This window comes from Heterodontus francisci, chromosome 26, assembly GCF_036365525.1.
Source record: "Heterodontus francisci isolate sHetFra1 chromosome 26, sHetFra1.hap1, whole genome shotgun sequence".
In the NCBI taxonomy this organism is placed as follows: domain Eukaryota; kingdom Metazoa; phylum Chordata; class Chondrichthyes; order Heterodontiformes; family Heterodontidae; genus Heterodontus; species Heterodontus francisci.
The window spans coordinates 44,590,956-44,611,865 of record NC_090396.1 but is presented as its reverse complement, the minus strand read 5'-3'; positions in this window follow the sequence as shown (position 1 = coordinate 44,611,865).

The following is a 20,910-nucleotide window of genomic DNA, read 5'->3' as shown; positions in this document are numbered from 1 at the left end:
TCTTTGTAATTTCCTTCAGCCCTACAACACCCCCTAGATCACTACACTATGCCAATTCTGGCCTTCTCTATTTCAATCCCTCCACCATTGGTGCCCTCAGCTGCCTAGAACCTAAGCCCTGGAATGCCCTCCCTATGTCTTTCTCCTTATGTGGCTCAGTGTCAAATTTAGTTCTGTAATTCCCCTGTAAAGCATCTTGGGATGTGTTATTTCATTAAAGGTGCCATACAAATACAAGTTGTTGCTTAGCTTTCATTTTTTTTCCATTTTTCCCTGATATCATCCGATGTCAATTATGCCCCAATACATTTGTTAAGCTCTCTGTCCCTCTGCTGATTTTACACAAATCCCTATTTGCTGCACAGCCTCGACATTTCTCTTACTGCTTTTGACTTTACCCTTTCCTGAATCTTCCCATTCTGCCTTCATTAGTTTAAACCCCTATCTACCAATCTAGTTATTCAATTTGCCAGGACACTGGTCCCAGCAGCCCAGTTTAAATGGAGTCCTGTCCAATGGAACAGCTCCTTCTCTCCAGTATTGGTCCCAGTGCCCCATGAGTTGAAACCCCTGCTTCCCACACCACTCTTTCCGCCACAGGTTTAACTTGCCAATCTGTTTGTCCCTCTGACAATGTGTGTGTGGGGCTCAGGTAAAAATACACAGATTATTACCTGTGAAGTTCTGCACTTTAATTTCAACCCTAGCTCCTCAAACTCTCTGTAGAACCTCATTCCTCGTTCTACCTATGTCATTGGTTCCTAAGTGAACCATGACAACTGGATCCTCCCCCTCAATCCAAGTTCTTCTCCAGCCGTTAGGAGATGCCCTTACCCCCGGTACCAGACAGGCAATATAAAGTTCGGAACTCCCAATCGCAGAGGACATTATCTCTCCCCGACAGTACTGTCCACTACTTCATTCTTTTCACTTCACCCACTTGAATGGCCTCCTGTATCATGGTGCCATGGGGGTTTTGTTCATCCTCCCTGCCGACTTTGCCCTCATCCACATAGGCAGCAAGAACTTTGTACCTGTTGGATAAGGGCAAAGGCAAAGGGCAAATAATAAATGTTAATCTGCTGCTCTAAGCAAGTAAATAGAACATAAATGAATTGACACAGATATCATGAGTGCCACTCCTTACAGTCCATCAGGAGGCATTTTATAGTAGCAACTTTCTCACACTTATCTCTTATAGGTGTACAGATTTTACAGCAGGCTATTTCAATAACTATCCACTTGATGGCAGTGTCATTTTACAGGCTGACTGCAGTCCGCAGAAATTTTTGGCACAAACACTTTCAGCCACTATCCACTGGGTGGCATGTTAATGTTAGACAGTTGAACATTTTACACTTCAGACAGGGAGCAAGTTACCCACTGAGTGGAGTCACTTCAGTTTGATTCACAGCCTGCTTTCCCTTTCACAGCAGACTGAGCGAGTTAGGAAAACTGCAGCTAAACCACTTTATTTTGATTTACATCAAGTAAAATCTTATGCTCAGCATCAATTTAGAAGAAGCTGATTCAAAACATGTGATATCTCAAACTATTGTCCCAGGACGTACATCCAGCTATAAAAATATTTGGAAAACCAAGAGAGGAAAATCAAATAGAGAAGAAAATTAAATTATTGATTATTTTGTTCACCTTTCCACCCCAATCCATGCTCTGACCATGAAAATCATACAGACGTGTTTATTGTCATCAGTAAAAAATGATAGATTTCACCATCTAGCATGCCAATCCCACCATTAACAACTTCTTTATTTTGCTGGCTTCCAGGAAAATCTGGGTCGCTGTATTAATGGGAGTATCTCATAACTTACTATAGATAATTGTCTTTTGCAAGCCTTGTGTCACATAACAGTCTTGTCAACCAAGTTAAAGCCCATGGAAAAAAAGGGACAGTGGAGCATGGATAAAAAGTCGGCCAAGTGAGAGGAAACAGAGTAGTGGTGAACTGTTGCTTTTCGGACTGCAGGAAGGTAGATAATGGGGTTCCCCAGGGGTCGGTGTTAGGACCACTGCTTTTCTTGATCTATATTAATGACCTTGACTTGAACGTGTAAAATTAGCGAATGACACAAAACTTGTACGTATTGTGAACTGCGAGAAGGTTAGTGATAAACTTCAAGAAGATATGGGCAGGCTGGTGGAATGGACAGACAAGTGGCAAATGAAATTTAATGCAGAGAAGTGTGAACTGATACATTTGGGTAGGAAGGATGAGGAGAGGCAATATAAAATAAAGGATGCAATTCTAAAGGGGGGTACAGGAGCAAAGGATTCTGTGGGTATATGTGCACAAATCATTGAAAGTAGTTAATAAGGCATGTGGAATCCTGGGCTTCATAGAGACATAGGAGTACAAAAGCAAGTAAATTATAACGAACCTTTATAAAACATTGATTCAGCCTCAACTAGAGTATTGTGTCCATTTCTGGGCACCACTCTTTGGAAGGATGTGAAGGCATTAGAGGGGATTTTTGAGAATGATTCCAGGGATGAGGGACTTCAGATATGCAGATAGATTAGAGAAATAAAGCTTCTCTCCTTACAGAAGAGAAAGTTGGGAAGAAATGTGTTCCAGATGTTCAAAATCATAAAGGATCTGGACAGAGTAGATAGGGAGGAGCTGTTCCCATTGGTGGAAGGGTTGAGAACCCGAGTACACCGATTTAAGTTGAATGGCAAAAGCCCCAAAGACAACCTGAGAAAAAACTATTCTATGCAGTGAGTGGTTAGGATCTGGAATTCACTGCCTTAGGACTGTAGTGTCGTCAAATTCAATAACAGTTTTCCAAACGGAATTGGATAATTATCTGAATTTGCAATTTAAAAAATTTGCAAGGCTACGAGGAAAGGGCAGGAGAGTCGGAATAGCCGAGTTGCTCTTGCAAAGAGCTGTCACAGACATGACAGGCCAAATGGCCTCCTTCTGTGCTGTAACCATTCTACGATTCTATTTTATTTTTTCCAAATGCATGGACATGCGCCTTCGTCCAGGGATGGGCTGGCAAGTTTGTCCCAAGAGGCCAGATCTCTGTGCCATTGATTATCAGCATCCCCTTAGCCTACTCTTTGAGCTCCGTAACATGGGTCGGAGGACTCCACAGAGGAGTTGGCCTCTTCCAAACTACTTGGAGCCAGCAGGGTCACCTGTAGCAATGCCCCATCCAGGAGGAGGAGACTAACCTACCTGGCCTTTTGCCTGGAGAAGCAAGACAAACCACTGACAGCCAGTGTTTTCCTGAGAGCAGGGGACTCTGGCTGGAGATGGACTTATGTTTTCACTATTGAAATATGCAGAATGTTCTGTAAAGTGTATAATATGCTTCTTTGATTAGTAATTGCTTGATTCAAGACACTGCCACTGGCAGTTTGCAAAAGAAGATGGAGACTTATGGGGTCAGGAGGAGCGGGATTGTGGGCGGGGTGGGGGTGGGCGTTACCAACTGCTCCAGCCCGCTGACATCAATCACAAATCATTGCCTCTAGGGAATCCAGACTGGCTCTCCAGGGAAGGAAAAGAATGTTGTCTGCCCCGATGGGAAGCCTCTATACCCACTAGAGGAGCCTGGTTCCTCCTGGAATCTGCCAGTAATCAGTGCAAAGGAGCCAGCGAAGCTTTTAGTTTTTAGTACATGATGCAGGGTGGAAACTCTGCTGAAAACTTCACCAATTTAGGTAAGAAATTCAGAGTTTTCTCTTTATATAAAACAAAAATTAACTCTCGACCACAGAATCAGACAACCTACACATCATTTAACACACTATTAAATGAAATATCTCATTTACATTTTGTATAAATGTGTGCATGGTGGTACCAACATTTAAAGGGGTATTGTCTTGATGAAAAAAGTTCAATTGATTTGTGTGCAGATACGACACAATAATCAAAATACCAAATTCAAACAAAAGCTTGCATTCATCTCGCACCTTTGATGTAAAAAGAAAACTCCCAAGGGACTTCACAAATGGAAGTTGGCAGGGCAAAGGATGTGAGTCATGAAGGAAGAGATTAGTAGAGGATGTCCAAAACCTGGCCAAAAGGTTGGGTTTTGAGAATACTTTTAAAGGAGCAGAAACTGGTGAACATGCAGAGGAATTTAGAGGGAGGGTAGACCCAATGTGCAAAAGCAACTTATGACTCAAACTATCACCTATCAATCCAAACATTTTGCACTTATGCTCAAGAAAACTACCTCATCCATCGCATTAATGGTGAGCAGTACTATTAGCCATCGTTTAAGTTGTATATGTATATTATAATTTGTACATTTTGTACAATTTTTGGGCATTAAAGGGATTAAAATATTAAACCAGTATACTGGGAAGGATACACAGGTAGATCTGAAAGGTGGTAAGCAATAAGTCTGGGAACCTCAGGTATCCATGATTACAACTGTTATTGGAGGCTGTAATCCTGATGTTACGGAATGAACATGATATATTGAACACTGCTTTGCACTATTCTTGATTCCAACAATTGTTCAATCCATTTGAGAGATCAAACCTTATTCACTAAATAAATACCATCCAAAAATGAGTGATTGAGATAATAATCAAAATTGTTCCCTGTTGAATCCAAATTTTAATAATGAAAACCATTTAGTAATTAAAACAATTACATGAAGTGATCAGAGTGGATAAATCCAATATTATGGTGCCAACTCCAAGCTTATTTGACGCTCCAGAAATCTCATTACATATTGTGGTTGATATAAATAGATTGTTGAAAAAGTAGATTAAAAATTTTCCAAAGGAAAGGCAAGAAGGATTGTTTTGATAGAAGTGTAAAGGCTAATGAGAAATTAAAAGTATTGTTTTCACTATTGAAATATGCAGAATGTTCTGTAAAGTGTATAATATGCTTCTTTGATTAGTAATTGCTTGATTCAAGACACTGCCACTGGCAGTTTGTAAAAGAAGATGGAGACTCATGAGCATTAATTTATTTGGCAAAGTGTGAAAGCATTCATCACATTCGAAGCTGTCTGTAGACCTGTGACAATACTCAACAATGGATACCCTCATTGCAGATATATTTGATAATCTAATGCCTCAAGAACACGAAGCACTTTTATTAGCTTTATATCAAAGGTGATAAACAATATTATGAAATTTATAGAAAAGATGTTATGAAATAAACATAAAATGCTGGTGTATGCTAGGCAAATCTGCTGGCAGTGATAATGTCAGAGTTCTGGTTAAAATGACTTATTAATAGCTTCTGAAGCACAGCTTATTCAGATGTAAACAGAGGATTACAGCAGTGAAATAGTTCATCCTACAGGACCAGGGGTTTCCATGGGGGAGCATAATGATAGAAGAATATAAAAGACCAAAATTGGATTATGTTCATTTTATGGAATTAAAGTTGTGGCTCCTACAGGGACAGGGGAGCAGATTGTTTTCACTTCTTCTTTGAACTTGGTTTGCAAAGTGAACAAATTTAAGTGACTAGAGGAACAAATAAACCCATTTGTTTCTCTCCTGCCTCTATCCCAGGCTTGGCTCCCTCTTGGATAAGCCTACAGCTTCCCTCTGTGCCTCCCTTGGCATACTCCTTAGGGCCCATCATGGTGCTTGTTGCCACTTCCTTATAGGTGGCAACCCCAACTGCCCCATCCACTCTCTCGCCAACCATCCTGCCCACACGCCCACTGGGGGCTGATCTTACCTCCTTCCTGTTCCTCTCACTTCTCCCAATGACGACACTGTGAACTCTGCTACTAGATCAACTATCACCATCTCTCTCTGCATGTCCCTCCAGAATGTACATTCATTTGTCAACAAGATCCTGCCATCCATGCGTTTATTGCGGATGATTGTGCTTTCATGAAAGCTCATCAACATCATGGCCTTGTTGGAAACCTGGTTGAAGGCTAATGATATCTTTTCCTTTAATGAAGCCTCCCCACCTGGCTATACCATTCAGCACTTCCCTCACCCAGACTATCACAGTGCTTGTGTGGCCCTTAACACCTTGGTCTGACCTCCTTCTCCTTTCATCTAGTTTGAACCCTTTCACCTCATTTAAAATCCTCATTCTCTACCGCCCACCCAAGTACCATGAAACTTATCTTACTGAGATATCGTCACTGCTTTTCTCCCTCTGCACCAAGCGATTTCTCATCCTCGGTGATTTTCACCTCCATTTCAACTCATCGTGCTCTCTCTCCTCTGAGTTAACTGTCCACCTATCCTCCCTTAATCTCTCGCGCCATGTAAACTCCCCAAGCCATATTCAGGGCCAGCCCCTTGACCTTGCTATCTCATGTGACCTTGCGACTCCTATCCTTTCGATCACAGAGGAGGCCATCTATGATCACTTCCTGCATCGTTCTCCACCCACATCCTGCTTCCAACTCTACTTTCTTTCAGTATCCACCACTGGTTAAAAATAAACTCACTTACAACTGCACTAGCAAAATCTCAACTGTCTGGCCTTCCGCTCACCACGACATTTCTGCAGCTACTGATCCGTTCAACCACAAAGTCACAATGACATCCGATGGTGTCTGTGACAAAAGTAAATTATCCTTCCTCGTCATTGCTGCAACCTTTAATAGAGATAACCACACCATCCTCTTCTAATATCTGTCCATCGTCATCCAGCTGGGTGAGGCTGCACTCACATGGTTCCATTTCTATCTATCCAATCGTAGCCAAAGAATCACCTGAAATGGTTTCCCTTCCTGTTCCTGCAACATTATCTCTGGGGTCCCCGAAGGATCTATCCTTGGCCCACTCTTATTTCTCATCTACATGCTGCCCACTTGGTGACACCATCCAAAAGCACAGCATCAGTTTTCACATGTACTTTGACGACACCCAGCTCTACCCCCTTCACCACATCTCTCCCCTCCTCTGTCTCTAAATTATCATACTGCTTTTCCAACATCCAGTACTGGATGAGCAAAAATTAGCTCTAACTAAATATTGGGAAGACTGAAACCATTGTCTTCAGTCCCCGCCACACACTGTTCCCTAGCTACTGACTCCATCCCTCTCCCTGGTAACTAAAACTAGAAAAATAAACATTCCATTAAGAAATACTTCCAGAATAATGTTATGATAAAACAAAAATCAACTGTAATCTTTGTGCTTTGTTAATTTGCGTCCCTGCTACAAGCTCAGTTCCCTTGCCAGCGACTCCATCACACTCCTTGGCAATTATCTGAGGCTGAATCAGACTTTTCGCAACCTTGGTGACATATTTGATCCCCAAGATGAGCTTGCAACCACGTATCCTCGCCATCACTAAGACCTCCTATTTCCACCTCCATAACATTCCCCAATCCTGAGACCCTCATCCATACTTTTGTTACCTTTAGACTTGACTATTCCAATGCACTCCTGGCTGGCCTCCTCCATTCTATCCTCCGTAAACTTGAGATCATCCATAACTCTGTGCCCACGTCCTAACTTGCACCAAGTCCCACTCACCAATCACCCCTGTTCTTGTTGCTTTGCATTGGCTCTTGGTTAAGCAATGCCTTGATTTTAAAATTTTCATCCTGGTTTTCAAATCCCTCCATGGCCTTACTCCTCCCTATTTCTAATCTCCTCCAGCCCTAACAACCCTCCGAGATAGTGGCACTCGTCCAATTCTGGCCTCAAGCATTCTGATTTTAGTTGATTGGAAGCCGTGCCTTCAGCTGTCAAGGCCCTTAGCTCTGGAATTCCCTCCCTAAATCTTTCCATCTTGCTACCTCTGTTTCTTTAAGACACTTCTTAAAACCTCCCTCTTTGCTCAAGCTTTTGGTCATCTGACCCAACATCTCATGTCACTTGGTGTCAAATTTTGTTTGATAATGCTCCTGTGGAGCACCTTGGAATGTTTTAATATGTTAAAGGTGTGATATAAATGCAAGTTATTATTTTTTGTAAATATGAAGTTAATGTTGGCTGTACAGCAAAAAAAATGCAAATTATATTTATAAATCTGCTCTTTTACATGAAGGAACCCTTGCTATGGTTTGTATTTTATATCAGGTATGATTCTACTTATTGTTTATATTTACATAAAATGTCTATAGCTGCCATTGTACTTCCATTTCTGGTCTTTCAATTTAAGAATCAAAAAATCTTCCACTTGCTCTCTTATGTAATTTCTTGCTAATTGGAAGTGAAGGGCTGTCATACAAGGTAACGTTACTCTCTGGTGCCTCACCAGCTTTGTCTAAATCAAAATACTTCCATTTTCTGACACATACTTTTTTTTTTTAAAACAATGTAGGTCATATTCAAGAGATCAGGAGATTAAGATCTCAATTAATGAATGCAGTTGACATAAGTGTTAGACTAAGTGCCAAATATTCACTCGTTAATAGTGTTGAGTCCCATCAGGCTGTCTGTTTAATATTAATGGCTCATTCGCAAATCAGATTAAAATGACAATCCCATTGGTCACAGCTAAGCAATGGATACTGGAAACCTTACTCTATTGATTATAATCCATGGATTTTGCTTTTAACACTAAACCTGAAGAGACAATTCACTATGTGCACTGATTTTCCAGGCTGCAAAGTAATGCACTGAATACCAGCATTGAGATATAATAATTATTTTGATAGATGAGCATGACAAGAGAGAAGCAAAGTTATAGTAACACTGCTATAGAACATGGGACATTTTACCAGCCCATGGGAGACATGCTGGGAGGCGGGAGGCCTCATAAAATGGCAGTGGCAGACATTGTGAGGGGAGCTTGCTATCTTCCCAACACCACGAGATATTCTCAATAGCAGAAATGGCAGTGGCCGCCCGCCAACCGGAGGCGGGTGGCCAATTAAACCAATTAATTAGCCAAGCAATGGCCACTTCCTGCCCTGCCTGCATTTTAATGGCGTCAGAAGAGGCCCCTGTCACGTGGGGAGACCACCAGGAACCCATGGCGATTTGCCAGTGGGTTCCCAGGGTGGGGCCTTCCTATATTGCTGCTCCATGGTCCACAGAGCGATCCCCTGTAGCAATGGCACTGACGCAGCTCTATCTCAGCCACTGGAAAGTTCACCCCTCCAGTCCCCGGCACATTAAATAAAAAACATGGAAGCGCTCTCTTCTTCCTGCAGCCTCAGCAGCGACCACCTCCATCAATGGCACTGCTGAGCAACCAGCCCTCTGGTTGGAACGCAGCTCCAAGAGGCAGGACAACATCCTCAATTGGATGGTGGTCCCAGTGGCTGCCTCTCAATTGGCTGCCAACAGTGAAATGCCTACCGGGGTCCCGTCAACAGCTTGCACAGGCTCGCGATCCAATTTCATAAGAACAAACATAAGACCATAAGAAATAGGAGCAGGAGTAGGCCATCTGGCTACTTGAGCCTGCTCCATCATTCAATAAGATCATGGCTGATCTGATTGTGACCCTAACTCCACTTTCCTGCCCGCCCCCCAAAACGCTTGACTCCCTTGTAGATTTAAAATATGTCTAACTCAGCTTTGAATATATTCAATGACCCAGCTTCTACTGCGCCTGGGGTAGAAAATTCCAAAGATTAATGACGCTCAGAGAAGAAATTCCTCATCTCCATCTTCAATGGGAGACCCCTTATTTGGAAACTATGACCCCTAGTTCTAGATTCCTCCAGGAGGGGAAACATCCCCTCAGCATCCTATATTCTTCTAAACTCCAATGAGTATAGGCCCAACCTGCTCAATCTTTCCTCCTAAGACAAACTCTTCACCCCAGGAATCAACCCAGTGAACTTTCTCCAATGCAAGTATATCCCTCCTTAAGTAAGACAACCAAAACTGTACACAGTGGTCTAGGTATGGTCTCACCAATGGCCTGTACAGTTGTCGGAAGACTTCCCTACTTTTATACTCTATCCCCCTTGCAATAAATGCCAATATTATGTTTGCCTTCCTAATTACTTCTTGTACCTGAACGTCAACTTTTTGTGATTCATGTACGAGGACACCCAGAACCCTCTGTACCACAGCATTCTGCAGTCTCTCCATTTAAATCTGCTTTTCTATTCCTGACAAAGTGGGCAACCTCATATTCCCACATTATACTCCATCTGCCAACTTTTTGCCCACTCTCAACCTATCTATACGTCTTGGCAGACTGTGTTCTCCTCAACTTGCTTTCCTACCTATCTTCATATCAGCAGCAAATTGGGCTACAGTACAGTTGATCCCTTCATTCATGTCAGTAATATAGATTTTAAATAGTCGAGGCCCCAGCATTGATCACTGTGGACCCCCACTAGTTACAGTTTACCAACCTGAAAATGCCCCATTTATCTCGACTCTGTGTTTCCTGTTAGTTAGCTAATCCTCTATCCATTCTATTACCCCAACACTCTTGTCTTGTGCAGCAACCTTTTATGTGGCACCTATTCGAATGCCTTTTGGAAATCCAAATACATTACATCTACTGGTTCTCCTTCATCCACCCTGCTTGTTACTTTCTCAAAGAACACTAATAAATTTGTCAAACGTGATTTTCCTTTCACAAAATCACGTTGACTCTGCTTGGTCATATTATGATTTTCCAAATGTCCTACTACTCCTTCCTTAATAATGGATTCCTGCATTTTTCCAATGACAAATGTTAGGCTAACTGGCCTATAGTTTCCTCCGTTCTATCTCCCTTCTTTCTTGAATAGAGGTGTTACATTTGCTGTTTTCCAACCCTCTGGGACCTTTCCAGAATCTAGGGAATTTTGTAAGATTACAACCAATGCATCCACTATCACAACAGCCACTTCTTTTAAGACTCTATAATGCAGGCCGTTAGGTCGAAGGGACTGGTCAGCCTTTAGTCCCATTTGCTTTCCTAGTATGTTTTCTCGAGTGATAAAGTTCTTCCCTCCCTTTTGCCCGTGATTGTCTACTAATCTGGGGATAATTTGTGTGTGTTCTTCCATGAAGACAGATATAAAATACTTATTCATATTCTCTGCCATTTCCTTGTTTCCCAGTATTAACTCCCCAGTCTCATCCTCTAAGGAGCCAATGTTTACTTCAGCTACTCCCTTCCTTTTTATATACTTGTAGAAGCTCTTGCTGTTTGTTTTTATATTTTTTGCTAGTTTGCTCCCAAATTCTAGTTTCTCCCTCTATATTTTTAAGTTATCCTTTGCTGGTTTCTAAAATTGTCCTATTCTTCTGGCCTGCCAGTAATCTTCACAGTATTGTATGTCTTTTCTTTCAATTTGATACCATCCTTAACAGCCTTAGTTTGCCATGTGGATCCTTCTCGTAGAGTCTTTCTCAATGGTATAGATCTTTGTTGAGAGTAATGAAATATCTCCTTAAATGTCTGCCACTGCTTATCTACTTTTAAACTATTTTCCCAGTCCACTGTAGCCAACTCTGTCTTCATACCTTTGTAATTACCTTTATTTAAGCTTGAGACACTAGTTTCAGACCCAAGTTTCTCACCCTCAAACTGAATGTGAATTTCACAATCATGTTATGATCACTCCTGCCTAGAGGATCCTTTAATATCAGATCAATCCTGGTGAAAGGACTTCCTAGCTTTTGGAAAAATTCCAGTCTATATAGCAGCAAAAGCCTATTCATTCTAGATATTTGGACCAAACTTGAATTGTAAATTATGCATTTTCTGTCCTTATTTCCTTCAGTTTTACAGCACTTGATTTACAAGAGTGAAAGTGCACCAAGTGGAATGAAAAAGAAGCAAGATTAAGACCTTTTGCTACATGGTAAATTTAAGGGGCCATCTTCCATCAATTGAATGGCAAGAGTAGAAAGAATGACCGGCTAGCTTTATACATAGTTTCAAAGTCTGTAATGTTGTCTATCTCAATGTTATCTTTACATCTGCTGACACAAAATAAACATGAGGAACACTCAAACCTAGGAAGAAATACAGGGCAGTAATCTAATCAATGTTACAAATTTTACAGCTGTAATTTGAAAAATAAAATGAACGTGGAGATAGCTGTGGTATCCCTTGTAAAAGTTAGGTCTGGAAAGGTAATAGTTTAGAAAGCTAAGAAACTTAAAATATGAATATTAGAGTCATAGAGTTATACAGCACAGAAACAGGCCCTTCGGCCCATCGTGTCCGTGCTGGCCATGAATCATCTATCTATTCTAATCCCATTTTCCAGCACTTGGCCCATAGCCTTGTACGCTATGGCATTTCAAGTGCTCATCTAAATACTTATTAAATGTTGTGAGGGTTCGTGCCTCCACCACCCCTTCAGGCAGTGTGTTCCAGATTCCAACCACCCTCTGCGTCAAAAAAAATTTCCTCAAATCCCCTCTAAACCTCCTGCCCCTTACCTTAAATCTATGCCCCCTGGTTATTGACCCCTCTACTAAGGGAAAAAGTTTCTTCCTATCTACCCTATCTATGTCCCTCATAATTTTGTATACCTCAATCAGGTCACCCTCAGCCCTCTCTGCTCTAAGGAAAACAACCCTAGCCTCTATCCAGTCTCTTTTCATAGCTGAAATGTTCCAGCTCAGGCAACATCCTGAATCTCCTCTCCACCCTCTCCAGTGCAATCACATCCTTCCTGTAGTGTGGTGACCAGAACTGTACACAGTACTCCAGCTGCAGCCTAACTAGAGTTTTATACAGCTCCATCATAACCTCCCTGCTCTTATATTCTATGCCTCAGCTAACAAAGGCAAGTATCTCATATGCCTTCCTAACCACTTTAGCTACCTGTGCTGCTGCCTTCAGTGATCTATGGACAAGGACACCAAGGTCCCTCTGACCTTCTGTACTTCCTAGGATCCTACCATCCATTGTATGTTCCCTTGCCTTGTTAGTCCTCCCAAAATGCATCACCTCACACTTCTCAATTAAATTCCATTTACCACTGCTCCGCCCATCTTACCAGCCTATCTATATCATCCTGAAATTTATGGCTTTTCTCCTCATTATTTACGACATCAATTTTTGTGTCATCTGCAAACTTACTGATCATACCTCCTATATTCACGTCTAAATCATTAATATACACTACAAACACCAAGGGTCCCAGCACCGATCCATGCGGCACACCACTGGTCACAGGCTTCCGATCACAAAACCAACCATCGGCCAACACCCTCTGCCTCCTGCCACTAAGTCAATTTTGGATCCAATTTGCCAAATTGCCCTGGATCCCATGGGTTCTTACCTTCTTAACCAATCTCCCATGCGGGACCTTATCAAAAGCCTTACTGAAGTCCATGTAGACTACATCATCTGCTTTACACTCATCTACACATCTAGTCACCTCCTCGAAAAATTCAATCAAGTTTGTTAGATACGATCTCCCCCTGACAAAGCCATGCAGACTATCCCTGATTAATCCCTGCCTCTCCAAGTGGGGATTAATCCTGTCCCTAAGAATTTTTTCCAATAGTTTCCCTACCACTGATGTTAGACTCACTGGCCAGTAATTACCTGGTTCATTCCTGCTACCCTTTTGAATAATGGTACTACATCTGCTGTCCTCCAGCCCTCTGGTACTTCTCCTGTGGCCAGAGAGGATTTGAAAATTTGTGTCAGAGCCCCTGCTATCTCCTCCCTTGCTTCACATAACAATCTGGGATACATCTCATCTGGGAATTTAACTACTTTTAAGCCCAGTCAAACAGCTAATACTTCCTCCCTTTCAATGCTAATGTGTTCAAGTATATCACAATCCCCCTCCCTGATCTCTACACCTACATCGTCCTTCTCCATAGTAAACACAGATAAAAATTAATCATTTAAAACCTCACCTACACCCTCCGGCTTCGCACACAGATTGCTACTTTGATCCTTAATGGGCCCTACTCTTTCCCTGCTTATCCTCTTGCCCTTAATATACTTATAAAACACCTTGGGATTTTCCTTTACCTTGCCCACCAGTGTTTTTTCATGTCGCCTCTTCGCTCTCCTAATTACTTTAAGTATCCCCCTACACTTTCTATACTCCTCTAGTGCCTCCACTGTTTTCAGCACTCTGAATCTGCCATAAGCCTCCTTTATTTTCTTATCCAATCCTCTATATCCCTCGACATCGACGGTTCCCTGGACTTGTTGGTCCTACCCTTCACCTTTACAGGAACATATTGGTCCTGAACTCTCACTATTTCCTTTTTGAATGACTCCCACTGGCCTGATGTAGACCTTCCTACAAGTAGCTGCTCCCAGTCCACTTTGGCCAGATCCTGTTTTATCAAACTGAAATCGGCCTTCCCCCAATTCAGTATTTTTATAAAAGCAAAATACTGCGGATGCTGGAAATCTGAAACAAAAACAAGAAATGCTGGAATCACTCAGCAGGTCTGGCAGCATCTGTGGAAAGAGAAGCAGAGTTAACGTTTCGGGTCAGTGACCCTTCTTCGGAAGGGTCACTGACCCGAAACGTTAACTCTGCTTCTCTTTCCACAGATGCTGCCAGACCTGCTGAGTGATTCCAGCATTTCTTGTTTTTGTTTCAGTATTTTTATTTCCAGTCCCTCTTTGTCCTTTTCCATAACTACCTTAAATCTTAGAGTTATGATCACTATCCCTGAAATGCTCCCCCAATGACACTTCTACCACTTGTCTGGCTTCATTCCCTTCTCTTATAGGACTTTCTACGTACTGGCTCAAAAAGCTCTCCTGTATGCACTTTAAGAATTCAGCCCCCCTTTAAGCCTTTTGCACTAAGACTATCCCAACTGGGGAAGTTGAAATCTCCTATTATTACCCTATTATTTTTACACCTATCTGAGATTTGCCAACCTATCTGCTCCTCTATCTCTCCCTGACTATTTAGAGGTCAGGAGTAGACTCTCAGCCAAGTCATTGCTCACTTTTTGTTTTTAAGTTCCACCCATATGGCCTCATTTGAGGAACCCTCTAAGATATCATCCTCCTTACTGCAGTCATTGACTCCTTGATCAACAGTGCAATGCCACCTCCTCTTTTGCACCCACCCCTGTCATGCCTGAAGATTCTATACCCTGGAATATTGAGCTGCCAGTCCTGCCTTTCCCTCAACCATGTCTCTGTGATAGCTATGTCATATTCCCATGTGTTAATTAATGCCCTCAATTCATCTGCCTTACTAGTAAGACTCATTGCGTTAAAATAGATGCAATCCAGTCTTGCATTCTTGCATTATTCGCTTGTGCCTTAACAGGTCTATATTTGCTCTGCCTTCCAGACTAACTCAATTTCTCTTCTATATTTGACTGTGCGTCATCCCCTACTGTACTTCCACTCTGTATCCCATCCCCCTGCCAAATTAGTTTAAACCCCACCCCCCCCCCCCCCCCCCCAACAGCACTAGCATACCTCCCAGCAAGGATGTTGGTTCCGTTCTGGTTCAGGTGCAACCCTTCCAACTTGTACAGGTCCCACCTTCACCAGAAACAGACCCAGTGATCCAGGAAACTAAAGCCCTCCCCTCCTGCACCATCTCTTCAGCCATGCATTCATCTGCTCTATCCTCCTATTCATATACTCACTAGCACGTGGCACCAGGAGTAATCCAGAGATTACAACCTTTGAGGTCCTGCTTTTTAATCTGCTACCTAGCTCACTAAATTCTTGTTGCAGGACCCCATCCCTCTTTCAACCTATGTCGTTGGTACCAATGTGAACCACGACCTCTGACTGTTCGCCCTCCGCCTTCAGAATGTCCTGCAGCCGCTCTGTGACATCCTTGACCCTAGCACCAGGGAGGCAACATACCATCCTGGAGTCATGTTTGCGGTCACAGAAACGTCTATCTGTACCCTTACGATAGAATCCCTTATCACTATAGCTCGCCCACCCGTGGTGCCACAGATTTAGCTCTTGTTGCATTCCCCTGAGAAGCTATCTCCCTCAACAGTATCCAAAGTGGAAAATCTGTTAAAGAGGGAGATGAACCCAGAGGACTCGTGCACTACCTGCCTAGTTCTTCTACTCTGCGTGGCGGTCACCCAGTCCCTTTCTACCTGAGCAGGCTTTACCTGCAGTGTGACCACCTCCATGTTCTTGCTATCCACGACAGTCTCAATTTCACGGATGCCCCACAGTGTCCCCAGCCGCTGCTCCAGATCTGAAACGCGGATTTCAAGTAGCTGCAGCTGGAAACACTTCCTGCACATGTTCACCCTGGACACTGGAAGTGTCCCTGACTTTCCACATTGTACAGGAGAAGCACTCCATGCTGCCGAGCCGCCCTGCCATGACTTATCCTTAATTTACTCCCTTAAATTACCCAAAAAATGTCATTATTTACATTAGGGACCTCGATTCCCTAAAAAAAAACTATATTATAAAAATTCTTCCACAAACTTCAGAAGTTAAAAATATAGAATCAAATGCCAAGAAATATTAAACTATATATTTAGAATATATTGCACAAATGTGAAATGTTATCTGGAGAGAAGAGGAGTATAGAGACAATTTAAGCCAAAGAGCTAAATTTCCTATTCTCATTGATATGATTTCTGAGACTTGCATCCAGTTTTATTCCTGAGCTCTCCATCCTATAACCATAACATTGGGCTTTTGGAAAGTAGCTGTGGAGAAGGAAGACATCTTCCTGTTGTATTTTAGCAGCAATTCTTTGAGGTAAATGACATTTGTCCCCTCTTCGCTCCACCACTTACCTGCTTGCTGGCAAGCCTTCCAATGGGTTCTCTAACCTCCCAAAAATTCCACTCTTGCCCATTGATGTTCTAAGACCTGAATTCAAATTAACTCATGAGGCTCCCACCTGCATTAAGTGACAGGTGATCTAACTGCAGTGAGCATTTAAAATGGTGGCCAGCAGGATGCCAGTGGAAATGGGGCTGAAAGGCAGATTTTAAATTTAATTTTAAAGGCCTGCTGCCAGGCAAGGTGGGCTAAAATTGATCTCTATTGGTGCGATTGCAATATGTCCACATTTGTTGTCTCAGTTCTATGAATTATTTTGGCGAGTTTAATATGTCACCAGTATGAAACCTTTCCCAGAAATGAGTTTCTCAAAATCAGTTTGAAAGAGCTTAATGTTGCTGACGTTATCTTTTTTTTTTTTTTACAGTAAAGTTCACATTTGTCAACTGGTTTATGAGGTGCAAGGTTTGTTTGGTTGCAACTTGTCTTTATCACAATTTTCTTATCTGGTGCAAGATACAGCAAGGCTAATAATGTACTATTTCTCTCATAATAAACATGACCGTGCAATGTATCTTCAGGTGCAGTAGACCCATGTTTCAGATGGTCGACTTTCCTCTGTGTACATAACATACTTCACATTTCATTGGTGCAACAGCCTAAAGGCTACAACAATCTTTAATTGAATCTATTATTTTAAAGCTTTGTTTTTTTTTTTAAAAAGTCTAGGTTATTTAGAGTTGTAGCTCAAATCTGCATTCCTGGTAGTCTCTATATATAATGATACTTTGCAACACCAATTACCTTATTGTAATCACTTTGACTCGCAGAGTAATTCAAATCTTTTACCCAATCTGGACATCTGATACACCTTTATGATATGCCAATTTTAAAAATAGCAAGATTACTTGTTTTTTTCCATGACATCTCATTTTTGTTGGGCCTGTAATAGTCTTCTCTAACTCAAACTTATTTTTAATTTTAAGGCAACTTGAGATGTTTTCTCCAGTACATGTAATTTTTGAAAAGGCAATACAAAATACACATTCCAAACCAAATTTATAAATCAAACCATGCCATATGGTATACAAAGATCAACTAATTACCCTCGTGCATTCCCATAGTGCCTGCCTTCTGTGTGTCTTTGCCTGTCCTTGTACTCCTACGCAGTGTTACCCCAGTGGCTGCAGCATGGCTAGTGGAAAGAAACCAAAGCTGCTGACTTTCAGTGGGTGAGACTGCAGATGGCCTTGGAGGACAACCTTGAGCAGCTCTGGCCCAAGAATGCCCAGTTTTGGACATCGACATGAGCTACAGCAGAATGGGCTGGCTGCCTGACGGGCAATAGTTGGGCACTGGTAGGACAACAAATGCTGTCATCCTGAGAGAGCAGTAGGTTCATGCCCAATGGAGCCAATGCCACTCCCTGAGGCAACGCGTCAGCAATGATAGTAATCTGGAGTAAAGATTGCTGGGCTGCTGGACTCCAGGACCCTTTGAACACTGATACCCACAATCATGATGGCAGTAGTCTGAGCTTGTATAAGAGCAGTCAGAGCTTGTGCGGTAGCAAGCTGACCTAGCACTCCAAAAATCTGAGCTTCTATTATAGCATTCAGACATTGGGTGGCTGTTGCTTTTGCTGCAATGGAAGTTGAGATATTGGCCATCAGACACTGCATCACGGTTGTTGGAAAGGACTGGCTCCAAGCTCTGTACCAAGTTGATGCCAGACCCCTCCATGCTCCTTGACATTGACCGCAAGCATGCTGGCAGGTTTGCCAATGCACGAAGTGTTTCATTGTGCATACCCATCTGTAGACCACCTCAGTTGAAGTGCTCATCTGAGTCCTTCACAGCAGAACTGATGTGTGACCTTCCTCCTGCTACTTATGTCCTCGCCCTGGCTGCAGACCATTTGTGCCTGGTATTTCACCATATGCAGATTCTGCCTCGAAACTATCCTCTGAAAAACGCACAGTGTCAATATCTCTGCTGATGGCTGCTAGTGAGAGACTAAGTAACAGTGTTCCTTCTTGCAACACTAATTTTCTGCTCTTCCTGGCCTGGTTGCAGCTCTTGGGTATCTGAAAGGAGAAAGGCACAAGGGTATGGTTGTGGCGAAGGGGGAGAGGGGTGAAAGCAAAACATGCAATCTTACACCATCTGTAGCTTGTAAATCAGAAGTGTGTGGGATGAGGGCAAGTGAGATGAGGAGGAGGAGGATTAGGTATGAGGATACTATTATCTTAAATGGTTTCAACTCCATCACTGGCAATGGCCTTAGCAGTGGTTGCTCCAATGATGGCAATCACAGTCTTCTCCATTGGGATAAGGATATGCAGCTGTGCCTGCTCCCCCCACCAATTACATCCTGTTTCCTCCAGTTATGTGCCAACCTATCCTACAAGAGAAAGGGAAAGTGTGTTGGTGAGCATGGTGCAATCTGTTTGTGTGGTGTGGCTGTCATGATTGAAAAGCTGGCAGTGTGAGCAAGATGTGAGATGTGAGTGTGAGGTTTGCAGCAGTGCTAAGTGTGTGAGGGTGCAGTGGAGCTATGAATGTTATCTATGAGTCATGATTGATAGAGATTGTCAGCAGGTGAGTGATGGAGGTGTGGTGCATTGAACGATGTCTGATACTAGTGGCACTGTTGTTGGGATATGACATTTGAAGAAACATTCACTGACTTTAACCACTCGTAGGTGGTCATTGAACTTTTTGCAGCACTGCATCCAGGTCTTCGGGGCTGGATTCCTGGCATTGATCTCCATGGCTATCTGGTCCCACTGTCTTCGCAAAATTGTCTGGAGGGCCTTCAGACCCCCTACGGACAGATCACATCTCTCCTCCTCCACCAAGGCATCCAGTGCAGCATCAGAGAACTTTGGAACACACTTTCTCTTCTGCTGCATCCTAATTCAGTCTTTTTTCCTACTCGGACTCTCTAACACAAATAATTCCAGTACCTGCTCCTACCAGAAGGCACCCCCCTTTAAGAAATGCCAGCTAACTTTAAGCGGTTTTAGCCTCAAAAAACTTGGCCCTCCTGCTGAAGCGTGCAGCCACTGAACAGCATGTTTAGCACTGGCTGCTTGCAGCAATCATGTAAACTAGCAGGCAGCACAAGATTGGCATGCGACTTGCAACAGAAGCAACGGAGGCAAGTTAATTATGTATTGCGATACCTGCGCCCGTTTTCTAGAGTTGTCCAATTTAGCCCCCTCTGTGACGAAAAGAATAAGACAGGCGAATCCAATTAATGCTCACCTAAAATGCAACAAATGCACCAAAATGAATTAATTATGCATTGAGCATGATCCTATTGAATACATCATATTATTTTGTTGCACCAGTTAGTTTATTCAGTGTATTTATCTGAGGGAAGAAAAGGCCAAGATCAAAAATCTGAGTCCAATAAAAACAAAGAAAAAGGTAAGTTGGGTCTCACCAATTCAGGTCCCTAAATACTGGTTTTTATACACCACTTTATGTCAAAATACCTCAGCATTTCACAGTGAACTAATCTGTAGCTCAGAAACTGTTTTGCAGGCAATTGCACCAGCAATGGCCCACAAACAGTGGTCAGTTGGTTGAGGTGGAACACTAGCCAGGATACTGGTACTTTTTGTTCAGCTTAAGTCCTATCAAGAGCTACAGCAGACAGACAGGCCCATAGTTTAATGTCTCATTTAAAGGACAGCACCTCCGACAATGCAAAAACTTTCTCTGTACTGTACTGGATCATGTGCTCAAGCCCTGGATTTGGGCTCCAACCCACAATCTTCTGACCCAGAGGCAAAATTGCTACCAACTGAGCAGACCTGATATACTCAAACAATCTCTTCAGGTCAGGTAACACATTGCTAAGCAGCTTTCCATTTTAGATTGGTAGTACAGTAGGTGAACACAAGGACCTTCTCTTTTCTTGTGTCATAATGAAGGTTCAGCAGTATTGCATTGATCCCTGTACAGAAGCTGGCTCAGCAGATTATTTCTTAAACATGAGAAACTTAAATGGAAAATGAAAACCCAAGTCCTATAGTGTAGGATAGCACCAAGGTGAAAGAATGGAGAGAAGATGGAATTAACCAAGCCTCACTGTGGAACAAAACTGTTACGTAGAAGGCAACTGCCAAGATCCCCACCCTGGAATTATCTATGCAGAATGGTTGGTAAAAAAAAATCCATAGCTCTCAGAACATAGGTACCCAGGTCCGAAGAGGAACAGAGAACTCAACTGGCTGAGGTGAAGGGAGATTTGGGCATTCAAATTTATGAATTCAAATCAGACTGGGAGATCCAGACCAAATTTATCCAATACACAACATTGCATGAAGGACACCGCACAC